We start from the raw sequence: 11,635 nt of genomic DNA on the forward strand, positions 1-11,635 counted from the left end.
GTGGGTTTATCCCTGGGCTTTCTATCCTGTTCCATTGATCTATCTTTCTGTTTTTGTGCCAGGACCATACAGTCTTGATTACTGTAGATTTGTAGTATAGCTTGAAGTCAGGGAGCCTGATTCTCTAGCTCCATTTTTCTTTCTCAAGATTGCTTTGGCTATTCGGGGTCTTTGATGTTTCCATAAAAATTGTGATATTTTGTGTTCTAATTCTGTGAAAAATGCCATTGGTAGTTTGATAGGAATTGCATTGAATCTGTAGATTGCTGTGGGGTGTATAGTCATTTTCACAATGTTGATTCTTCCAACCCAACAACATGATATATCTCTCCATCTGTTTGTATCATCTTTAATTTCTTTCATCAGTGTCTTACAGTTTTTTGCATACAGGTCTTTTGTCTCCTTCAGTAGGATTATTCCTAGGTATTTTATTCTTTTTGTTGCAATGGTAAATGGGACTGTTTCCTTAATTTCTCTTTCAGATTTTTCATCATTAGTGCATAGGAATGCAAGAGAGTTCTGTGCATTAATTTTGTATCCTGCTACTTTACCAAATTCATTGATTAGCTCTAGTAGTTTTCTGGTAGCATCTTTGGGATTCTCTATGTATAGTATCATGTCATCTGCAAACAGTGACAGGTTTACTTCTTCTTTTCCAATTTGGATTCCTTTTATTTTTTTTTCTTCTCTGATTGCTGTGGCTAAAATTTCCAAAGCTGTGTTGAATAATATTGGTGAGAGTGGACAACCTTGTCTTGTCCTGATCTTAGTAGTAATGGTTTCTGTTTTTCATCATTGAGAATTATGTTGACTGTAGGTTGGTCATATATGGCCTTTATTATGTTGAGGTAAGTTCCTTCTATGCCTATTTTTTGGAGGGTTTTTATCATAAATGGACATTGAATTTTGTCAAAGATTTTTCTGCATCAATGAGATGATCATATGGTTTTTATTCTTCAATTTGTTAATATGGTGTATCACGTTGATTAATTTCCGTATATTGAAGAATCCTTGCATCCTGGGATAAACACCACTGGATCGTGGTGTATGATCCTTTTAATGTGCTGTTGGATTCTGTTTGCTTGTATTTTGTTGAGGATTTTTGCATCTATGTTCATCAGTGATATTGGCCTGTAGTTTTCTTTTATTGTGACATCTTTGTCTGGTTTTGGTGTCAGAGTGATGGTGGCTGGAAGAATGAGTTTGGGAGAGTTCCTCCCTCTGCTGTATTTTGGAAGAGGTTGAGAAGGATAGGTGTTAGCTCATGGAATTTGCCTGTGAAGCGATCTGGTCCTGGGCTTTTGTTTATTGGAAGATTTTTAATCACAGTCTCAATTTCAGTGCTTGTGATTGGTCTGTTCATATTTTCTATTTCTTCCTGGTGCAGTCTTGGAAGTTTGTGCTTTTCTAAGAATTTGTCCATTTCTTCCAGGTTGTCCATTTTATTGGCATATAGTTGCTTGTAGTAATCTCTCATGATACTTTGTATTTCTACTGTGTCAGTTGTTACTTCTCCCTTTTCATTTCTAATTCTATTGGTTTGGGTCTTCTCCCTTTTTTTCTTGATGAGTCTGGCTAATGGTTTATCAATTTTGTTTATCTTGTCAAAGAACCAGCTTTTAGTTTTATTGATTTTTGCTATTGTTTTCTTCATTTCTTTTTCATTTTTTTATGATCTGATCTTATGATTTCTTTCCTTCTGCTAATTTTGGGGCTTTTTTGTTCTTTATCTAATTGTTTAGGTGTAAATTTAGGTTGTTTATTTGAGATGTTTCTTGTTTCTTGAGGTAGGATTGTATTGCTATAAACTTCCCTCTTAGAACTGCTTTTGCTGCATCCCATAGGTTTTGGGTTGTTGTGTTTTCATTGTCATTTTTTTCTAGCTATTTTTTGATTTCCTGTTTGATTTCTTCAGTGATCTCTTAGTTATTAAGTAGTGTATTGTTTAGCCTCCATGTGTTTGTATTTTTTTACAGATTTTTTCCTGTTACTGATACCTAGTCTCATATCATTGTGGTTGGAAAAGATACTTGACATGATTTTAATTTTCTTAAATTTACCAAGGCTTGATTTGTGACCCAAGATATGATCTATCCTGGGGAGTGTTCCATGAGAACTTAAGAAGAAAGTGTATTCTGTTGTTTTTGTATGGAATGTCCTACAAATATCAAATCTATCTGGTCTGTTGTGTTATTTAAAGCTTGTGTTTCCTTATTAATTTTCTGTTTGGGTGATCTGTCCATTGGTGTATGTGAGGTGTACGTGAGTCCCCCACTATTATTGTGTTACTGTCAATTTCCTCTTTTATAGCTGTTAGCAGTTGCCTTATGTATCGAGGTGCTCTTATGTTGGGTGCATATATATTTATAATTGTTAAATCTTCTTGTTGCATTGATCCCTTGATCATTATGTAGTGACCTTCTTTGTGTCTTGTAATAGTCCTTATTTTAAAATCTATTTTGTCTGATATGAGATTTGCTACTCCAGCTTTCTTTCTTTTTTTTTATTTTTTTTTGCAATATGCGGGCCTCTCACTGTTGTGGCCTCTCCCGTTGCAGAACACACGCTCCGTATGTGCAGGCTTAGCAGCCATGGCTGATGGGCCCAGCTGCTCTGCAGCATGTGGGATCTTCCCAGACCGGGGCATGAACCCGTGTCCTCTGCATTGGCAGGTGGACTCTCAACCACTGCACCACCAGGGAAGCCCTACAGCTTTCTTTTGATTTCCATTTGCATGGAATACCTTTTTTCCATCCCCTCACTTTCAGTCTGTATGTGTCCCTAGCTCTGAAGTGGGTCTCTTGTAGACAGCATATATACGGGTCTTGTTTTCGTATCCATTCAACCAGTCTATGTCTTTTGGTTGGAGCATTTAATCCCTCTACATTTAAGGTAATTATCGATATGTATGTTCATGTTACCATTTTCTTAATTGTTTTGGGTTTGTTATTGTTGATCTTTTCTTTCTCTTGTGTTTTCTGCCTAGAGAATTTCCTTTAGCATTTGTTGTAAACCTGATTTGGTGGTGCTGAATTCTCTTAGCTTTTGCTTGTCTGTACAGGTTTTAATTTCTCCGTTGAATATGAATGAGATCCTTGCTGGGTAGAGTAATCTTGCTTGTAGGTTTATCCCTTTCATCACTTTAAATATGTCCTGCCACTCCCTTCTGGCTTGCAGAGTTTCTGCTGAAAGCTCAGCTGTTTAACCTTATGGGGATTCCCTTGTATGTTTTTTGGGTTTTTTTCCCCTTGCTACTTTTAATATTTTATCTTTGTATTGAATTTTTGATAGTTTGTTTAATATGTGTCTTGGCGTGTTTCTTCTTGGGTTTATCCTGTATAGGGCTCTCTGCACTTCCTGGACTTGATTAACTATTTCCTTTCCCATATTAGGGAAGTTATCAACTGTAATCTCTTCAGATATTTTCTCAGCCCCTTTCTTTTTCTCTTCTTCTTCTGGGACGCATATAGTTTGAATGTTGGTGCATTTACTGTCCCAGAAGTCTCTGAGACTGTCCTCAATTATTTTCATTCTTTTTTCTTTATTCTGCTCTGCAGTAGTTATTTCCACTATTTTATCTTCCAGGTTGCTTATCAGTTCTTCTGCCTCAGTTATTCTGCTATTGTTTCCTTTCAGAGAATTTCCAACTTCATTTATTGTGTTGTTCATCATTGTTTGTTTGCTCTTTAGTTCTTCTAGGTCCTTGTTAAATGTTGCTTGTGTTTTCTCCATTCTATTTCAAAGATTTTGGATCACCTTTACTATCATTATTCTGGATTCTTTTTCAGGTAGACTGCCTATTTCCTCTTCATTTGTTTGGTCTCGTGGATTTTTACCTTGCTCCTTCATCTGCTGTGTGTTTTTCTGTCTTCTCATTTTACTTAACTTACTGTGTTTGGGGTCTCATTTTTGCAGGCTGCAGGTTCATAGTTCCTGTTTTTTTTTTGGTGTCTGCCCCCAGTGGGTAAGGTTAGTTCAGTGGGTTGTATAGGCTTCCTGGTGGAGGGGACTAGTGCCTGTGTTCTGGTGGATGAGGCTGGACCTTGTCTTTCTGGTGGGCAAGACCGTGTCCCGTGGCGTGTTTTGGGGTATCTGTCACCTAATTATGATTTTAGGCAGCCTCTCTGCTAATGGGTGGGGTTTTGTTCCTGTCTTGCTAGTTGTTTGGCATAGGGTGTCCAGCACTGTAGCTTGCTTGTTATTGAGTGGAGGTGGGTCTTAGCGTTGAGATGGATATCTCTGGAGAGCTTTCACTGTTTGATATTACGTGGAGCTGGGAGGTCTCTGGTGGACCAATGTCCTGAGCTCAGCTCTCCCACATCAGAGGCACAGGCCTGACACCCGGTCAGAGCACCAAGACCCTGTCAGCCACACGGCATTAAGTGTCAAGAGGTACACTTCCACATGGTGGTTAAGAGGCCAAGGCTTTTTTCCATCTTTTACTCTGCCATTTCTCCAAGTCCTCTTCTGAATGGTCTGCAACTGGAGAAGCATCGCACAGCTGCTGCTTGGTTTGGTCCTTTTAAAAAATATTAGACATCCTACTTGGTATGTAGTAAAATCTCATTGTGGTTTTGATTTTCCCTAATAACTGATGTTAAACATTACTTCCTTTTTTTAATTTGCCATTCATATAGCTTCTCTGAGTATTCAAACCATTGCCCTTTTTTTCTCTTGAATTATCTTATTGAATTTTGAGACTGTATATTCTAGATGCAAGTCCTTTATCAGATATGTGATTTGAAATATTTTCTCTCAGTCTATGGCTTGGGGTTTTGTTCTCAACATCATCCTTCAAAGAACAAAATGGGTTTTCTTGGTAAGTCAAATTTATTGTTTTTTCTTTTAATACTTTTAGTGTTGTAGTTAAGAAATATTTGCTTAAACTGAAGTCAAAAAGATTTTATTCCATCAAATTTTATTTTAGAAATTTTACAATTTATGGTTTTATATTTGAAATTCCCTGGTACTCTCCCTTCTAAATTTCCTCTCTACACTCTTTTTTTTTTTTTTTTAAGTTTTATTTTGGAGAAGTTTGAACATATATGAAAAGAGACAAGATAATATAATGAACTCCCATCATTTTGTCCTAACAATTATTAACTCACAGCCAGTTAGGCTTTATTGACACCCTAGTCACATCCCCTCTTAATATTATTTTGAAGCAAAACTGACATCATATTATTTTACTTATAAATATTTCAGTATGTATCTCTAAAAAAGTTCCCTTATTTTAAATCACAGTACCATAATTACATCACAGAAATTTTAAAATAATTTCTTCATATCATCAAATAGCCTGTTAGCATTCACATTTCCAAATGTCTCAGAAATATCCTGTCTTTCAATCTATGCAATGTATGGAGCTATAGCTCCATTTTTATTCCTATTATTATTTCTTTTCTTTCACAATTTAATTTTTTTTGTATTTATTAACTTTTGTCTGTTATTTTTTTCATTGAAGTATAGTCGATGTACAGTATTATATGTTACAGGTGTACAACACAGTGATTCACAATTTTTAGACTATAGTCCATTTATAATTATTATAAAATAATGACTATATTCCCTGTGTTGTACAATATATCCTTATAGCTTATTTCATACCTAATAGTTTATATCTCTTAATTCTCTAACCATATATTGCACTTCCCCCTTTCCCTCTCCCCACCGGTAACCACTAGTTTGTTTCTTTTTTGTTATATTTACTAGATGGTTGTATTTTTCAGATGCCACATATAAGTGATATTATACAGAATATGTCTTTCTCTGTCTGACTTCATTTCTCAATGGTTTTGTTTTCTCCAACCTTTCATCTGTGGATTATCTAACTTGAGATACAGTGAGCTTCCTATTAGAGTTTTAGACACTGCATCCCTATAACAACTGGAGCTGCCCTCACAGCAAAATTACACAAATATGAAACATTACAGGGCTTCCCTGGTGGTGCAGTGGTTGAGAATCCACCTGCCAATTCAGGGGACATGGGTTTGATCTCTGGGCCGGGAAGATCCCACATGCTGCTGAGCAGCTAAGCCCATGCACCACAACTACTGAGTCTGCACTGTAGAGCCTGTGAGCCACAACTACTGAGCCCGCACGCAACAACTACTGCAACCCATGTGCCTCGAGCCCTTGCTCCACAACAAGACAGGCCACCACAATGAGAAGCCCGGTCACTGCAATGAAGAGTAGCCCCCACTTGCCGCAAATAGAGAAAGCCCATGTGCAGCAATGAACACCCAACACGGCCAAAAATAAAATAAATAAGTAAAACATTACATTGCTTCCTCTAAAAATTTTTGTTAGTACACTGTGAGAGGATTCCCACCATCTAGTTAATTAACATCATCACATCCATGGTCTCACCTTTTGTTTTCAGTTTTGTTTGTTTGTTTTGGTGAGAACATTTACTTCTACTCTTAGCAAATTTCAGTTCCACTTGACCATTGAACAATGCCAGGGTTAAGGACACAAACCCTCTGCACAGTCAAAAATCCCAGTATAACTTATAGTCAGCCCTCCAGATCCTCATTTCCTCTGGATTCTAAAATTCAGCCATCCACAGTTTGTGTAGTACTGTGGTGCTTACTACTGTAAAAAATCTGTATGTAAGTGGACCCAGGCAGTTCAAACTTGTGTTGTTCATGAGTTGATTGTATATGATACAGTGCCATCAAGTATAGTTGCCATGTTTCATGTTAGATCCTCAGACCACTAATCCTATACCTGAAAGTTTATATCTTTTTACCAGCCTCTCCCTATTCCCCCCACTCCCTGCTTCCAGCAACCACTTCTCTACTCTGTTTCTATGAGTTTGACTCTTTTTTTTAAAAGTTTCTTCATGTAAGTGATGCTGTGCAATATTTGTCTTTCTCTGACTGACTTATTTCCCTTAAAATAATGCCTTCAAGGTCCATCCATGTCATCTGAAATAATAGGATTTTCTTCTTTTTTATGGCTAATATGTGTGTGTATCACATTTTGTTTTTCTTTTTTTTGAATATTTAATTTATTTTTTTATACAGCAGGTTATTAGTCATCAATTTTATACACATCAGTGTATACATGTCAATCCCAATCGCCCAATTCATCAGACGACCATCCCCACCCCCCTCCATGGCTTTCCCCCCTTGGTGTCCATATGTTTGTTCTCTACATCTGTGTCTCAACTTCTGCCCTGCAAACCGGTCCATCTGTACCATTTTTCTAGGTTCCACATACATGCGTTAATATACGATATTTGTTTTTCTCTTTCTGACTTACTTTACTCTGTATGACAGTCTCTAGATCCATCCACATCTCAACAAAAAACCCAATTTGGTTCCTTTTTATGACTGAATAATATGCCATTGTATATATGTACCACATCTTCTTTATCCATTCATCTGTCAATGGGCATTTAGGTTGCTTCCATGACCTGGCTATTGTAAATAGTGCTGCAGTGAATATTGGGGTGCATGCATCTTTTTGAATTATGGTTTTCTCTGGGTATATGCCAAGTAGTGGGACTGCTGGATCATACGGTAGTTCTATTTTTAGTTTCTTAAGGAACCTCCATACTGTTCTCCATAGTGGCTGTATCAATTTATATTCCCACCAACAGTGCAAGAGGGTTCCCTTTCCTCCACACCCTCTGTAGCTTTTGTTGTTTGTAGATTTTCTGATGATGCCCATTCTAAATAGTGTGAAGTTATAACTCGTTGTAATTTTGATTTGCATTTCTCTAACAATTAGTGATGTTGAGCAGCTTTTCATGTACCTCTTGGCCATCTGGATTTCTTCTTTGGAGAAATGTCTATTTAGGTCTTCTGCCCATTTTTGGATTGGGTTGTTTATTTTATTAATATTGAGCTGCATGAGCTGTTTATATATTTTGGAGATTAATCCTTTGTCCATTGATTCATTTGCAAATATTTTCTCCCATTCTGAGCATTGTCTTTTCATCTTGTTTATGGTTTCCTTTGCTGTGCAGAAGGTTTTAAGTTTCAATAGATACCATTTGTTTATTTTTGTTTTTATTTCCATTACTGTAGGAGGTGGATCAAAAAAGATCCTGCTGTGATTTATGTCAAAGAGTGTTCTTCCTATGTTTCCCTCTAAGAGTTTTATAGTGTCCAGTCTTACATTTAGGTCTCTAAGCCATTTTGAGTTTACTTTGGATATGGTGTTAGGAGTGTTCTAATTCATTCTTTTACATGTAGCTGTCCAGTTTTCCCAGCACCACTTATTGAAGAGGTTGTCTTTTCTCCATTGTATGTCCTCGCCTCCTTTGTCATAGATTAGTTAACCATAGGTGCGTGGATTTATCTCTCGGCTTTCTATCTTGTTCCATTGATCTATGTTTCTGTTTTTGTGCCAGTACCATATTTTCTTAATTACTGTAGTGTTGTTGTATAGTCTGAAGTCAGGTATTCTGATTCCTCCAGCTCCGTTGTTTTTCCCTCAAGACAGTTTTGGCTATTAGGGGTCTTTTGTGTCTCCATACAAATTTTAAGATTTTTTTTTCTAGTTCCGTAAAAAATGCCATTGGTAATTAGATAGGGATTGCATTGAATCTGTAGATTGCTTTGGGTAGCATAGTCATTTTCACAATATTGATTCTTCCAATCCAGAAACATGGTATATCTCTCCAATTGTTGGTATCCTCTTTAATTTCATTCATCAGTGTCTTATAGTTTTCTACATACAGGTCTTTTGTCTCTCTAGGTAGGTTTATTCCTAGGTATTTTATTCTTTTTGTTGCAATGGTAAATGGGAGTGTTTCCTTACTATCTCTTTCAGATTTTTCATCATTAGTGTATAGGAATGCAAGAGATTTCTGTCCATTAATCTTGTATCCTGCAACTTTACCAAATTCATTGATTAGCTCTAGTAGTTTTCTGGTGACATTTTTAGGATTCTCTGTGTATAGTATCATGTCATCTGCAAATGGTGACAGTTTTACTTCTTCTTTTCCAATTTGTATTCCTTTTATTTCTTTTTCTTCTCTGATTGCCGTGGCTAGGACTTCCAAAACTATGTTGAATAATAGTGGTGAGAGTGGACATCCTTGTCTTCTTCCTGATCTTAGAGGAAATGCTTTCAGTTTTTCACCATTGAGAATGATGTTTGGTGTGGGTTTGTCATATATGGCCTTTATTATGTTGAGGTAGGTTCCCTCTATGCCCACTTTCTGGAGAGTTTTTATCATACATCGGTGTTGAATTTTGTCAAAAGCTTTTTCTCCATCTATTGATTTGTTAATATGGTGTATCACATTGATTGATTTCCCTATATTAAAGAATCCTTGTATCTGTGGGGTAAATCCCACTTGATCATGGTGTATGATCCTTTTAATGTGTTGTTGGCTTCTGTTTCCTAGTATTTTGTTGAGGATTTTTGTATCTATATTCATCAGTGATATTGGTCTGTAATTTTCTTCTTTTGTAGTATCTTTGTCTGGTTTTGGTATCAGGGTGATGAGGGCCTCATAAAATGAGTTTGGGAGTGTTCCTTCCTCTGCAGTGTTTTGGAAGACTTTGCAAAGGATGGGTGTTAGCTCTTCTCTAAACGTTCCATACAATTCACCTGTGAAGCCATCTGGTCCTGGACTTTTGTTTCTTGGAAGATTTTTAATCACAGTTTCAATTTCATTACTTTTGATTAGTCTGTTCATATTCTCTATTTCTTCCTAATTCAATCTTGGAAGGTTATATAACCTTTGTAAGAATTTGTCCATTTCTTCCAGGTTGTCCATTTTATTGGCGTAGAGTTGCTTGTAGTAATCTCTTAGGATGCTTTGTATTCTGTTGTGTCTCTTGTAACTTCTCCTTTTTCATTTCTAATTTTATTGATTTGAGGCCTCTCCCTCTTTTTCTTGATGAGTCTGCCTGATGGTTTATCAATTTTGTTTACCTTCTCGAAGAACCAGCTTTTAGTTTTATTGATCTTTGCTATTGTTTTCTTTGTTTCTATTTCATTTATTTCTGCTCTGATCTTTATGATTCCTTTCCTTCTGCTAACTTTGGGTTTTGGTTGTTCTTCTTTCTCTAGTTCCTTTAGGTGTGAAGTTAGATTTTTTATTTGAGATGTTTCTTGTTTCTTGAGGTAGGCTTGTATTGCTATAAACTTCCCTCAGAACTGCTTTTGCTGCATTCCATAGGTTTCGGATCGTCGTGTTTTCATTGTCATTTGTCTCTAGGTATTTTTTGATTTCCTCTTTGATTTCTTCAGTGATCTCTTGGTTATTTAGTGACATATTGTTTAGCCTCCATGTGTTTATGTTTTTTACGTTTTTTTTCCCTGTAGTTTATTGCTAATCTTATAGCGTTGTGGTCAGAAAAGAGGCTTGATACGATTTCTCTTTTCTTAAATTTACTGAGTCTTGATTTGTGACCCAAGATGTGATCTATCCTGGAGAATGTTCCGAGCGCACTTGAGTAGAAAGTGTAATCTGCTGTTTTTGGATGGAATGTCTTATAAATATCAATTAAATCTATGTGGTCTATTGTGTCATTTAAAGCTTCTGTTTCCTTATTTATTTTCATTTTGGATGATCTGTTCATTGGTGTAACTAGGGTGTTTATTATTATTATAATATAGTATTATAATATTATTGTGTTATTATTGTGTTACTGTCAATTTCCTCTTTTAGAGCTGTTAGCACTTGCCTTATGTATTGAGGTGATCCTATGTCAGGTGCATATATATTTATAATTGTTATACCTTCTTGTTGGATTTTTCCCTTGATCATTAAGTGTCCTTCCTTTTCTCTTGTAACATTCTTTATTTTAAAGTCTATTTTATCTGATATGAGTATTGCTACTCCAGCTTTCTTTTGATTTCCATTTGCATGGAATACTTTTTCCATCCCCTCACTTTCAGTCTGTATGTGTCCCTAGGTCTGAAGTGCGTTTTTGTAGACAGCATATATATGGGTCTTGTTTTTGTATCCATTCAGCAAGCCTGTGTCTTTTGGTTGGAGCTTTTAATCCATTCACATTTAAGGTAATTATTGATATGTTTGTTCCTAAAACCATTTTCTTAATTGTTTTGAGTTTGTTTTTGTAGGTCCTTTTCTTCTCTTGTGTTTCCCACTTAGAGAAGTTCCTTTAGCATTTGTTGTAGAGCTGGTTTGGTGATGCTGAATTCTCTTAGCTTTTGCTTGTCTGTAAAGCTTTTGATTTCTCCATCAAATCTGAATGAGATCCTTGCCAGGTAGAGTAATGTTGGTTGTAGGTTCTTCCCTTTCATCACTTTAAGTATATCATGCCACTCCCTTCTGGCTTGTAGAATTTCTGCTGAGAAATCAGCTGTTAACCTTATGGGAGTTCCCTTGTATGTTATTTGTCAATTTTCCCTTGCTGCTTTCAATAATTTTTCTTTGTGTTTAATTTTTGCCAGTTTGATTACTATGTGTCTTGGCGTGTTTCTCCTTGGGTTTATCTTGTATGGGACTCGCTGTGCTTGCTGGCCTTGGGTGGCTATTTCCTTTCCCATACTAGGGAAGTTTTCAACTGTAATCTCTTCACATATTTTCTCTGGTCCTTTCTCTCTCTCTTCTCCTCCTGGGACTCCTATAATGTGAATGTTGTTGCATCATGTTGTCCCAGATTTTTTTTTTTTGCCGTCTTCATTTCTTTTCATTCTTTTT

Source organism: Phocoena sinus, chromosome 9, assembly GCF_008692025.1.
Source record: "Phocoena sinus isolate mPhoSin1 chromosome 9, mPhoSin1.pri, whole genome shotgun sequence".
Lineage (NCBI taxonomy): Eukaryota > Metazoa > Chordata > Mammalia > Artiodactyla > Phocoenidae > Phocoena > Phocoena sinus.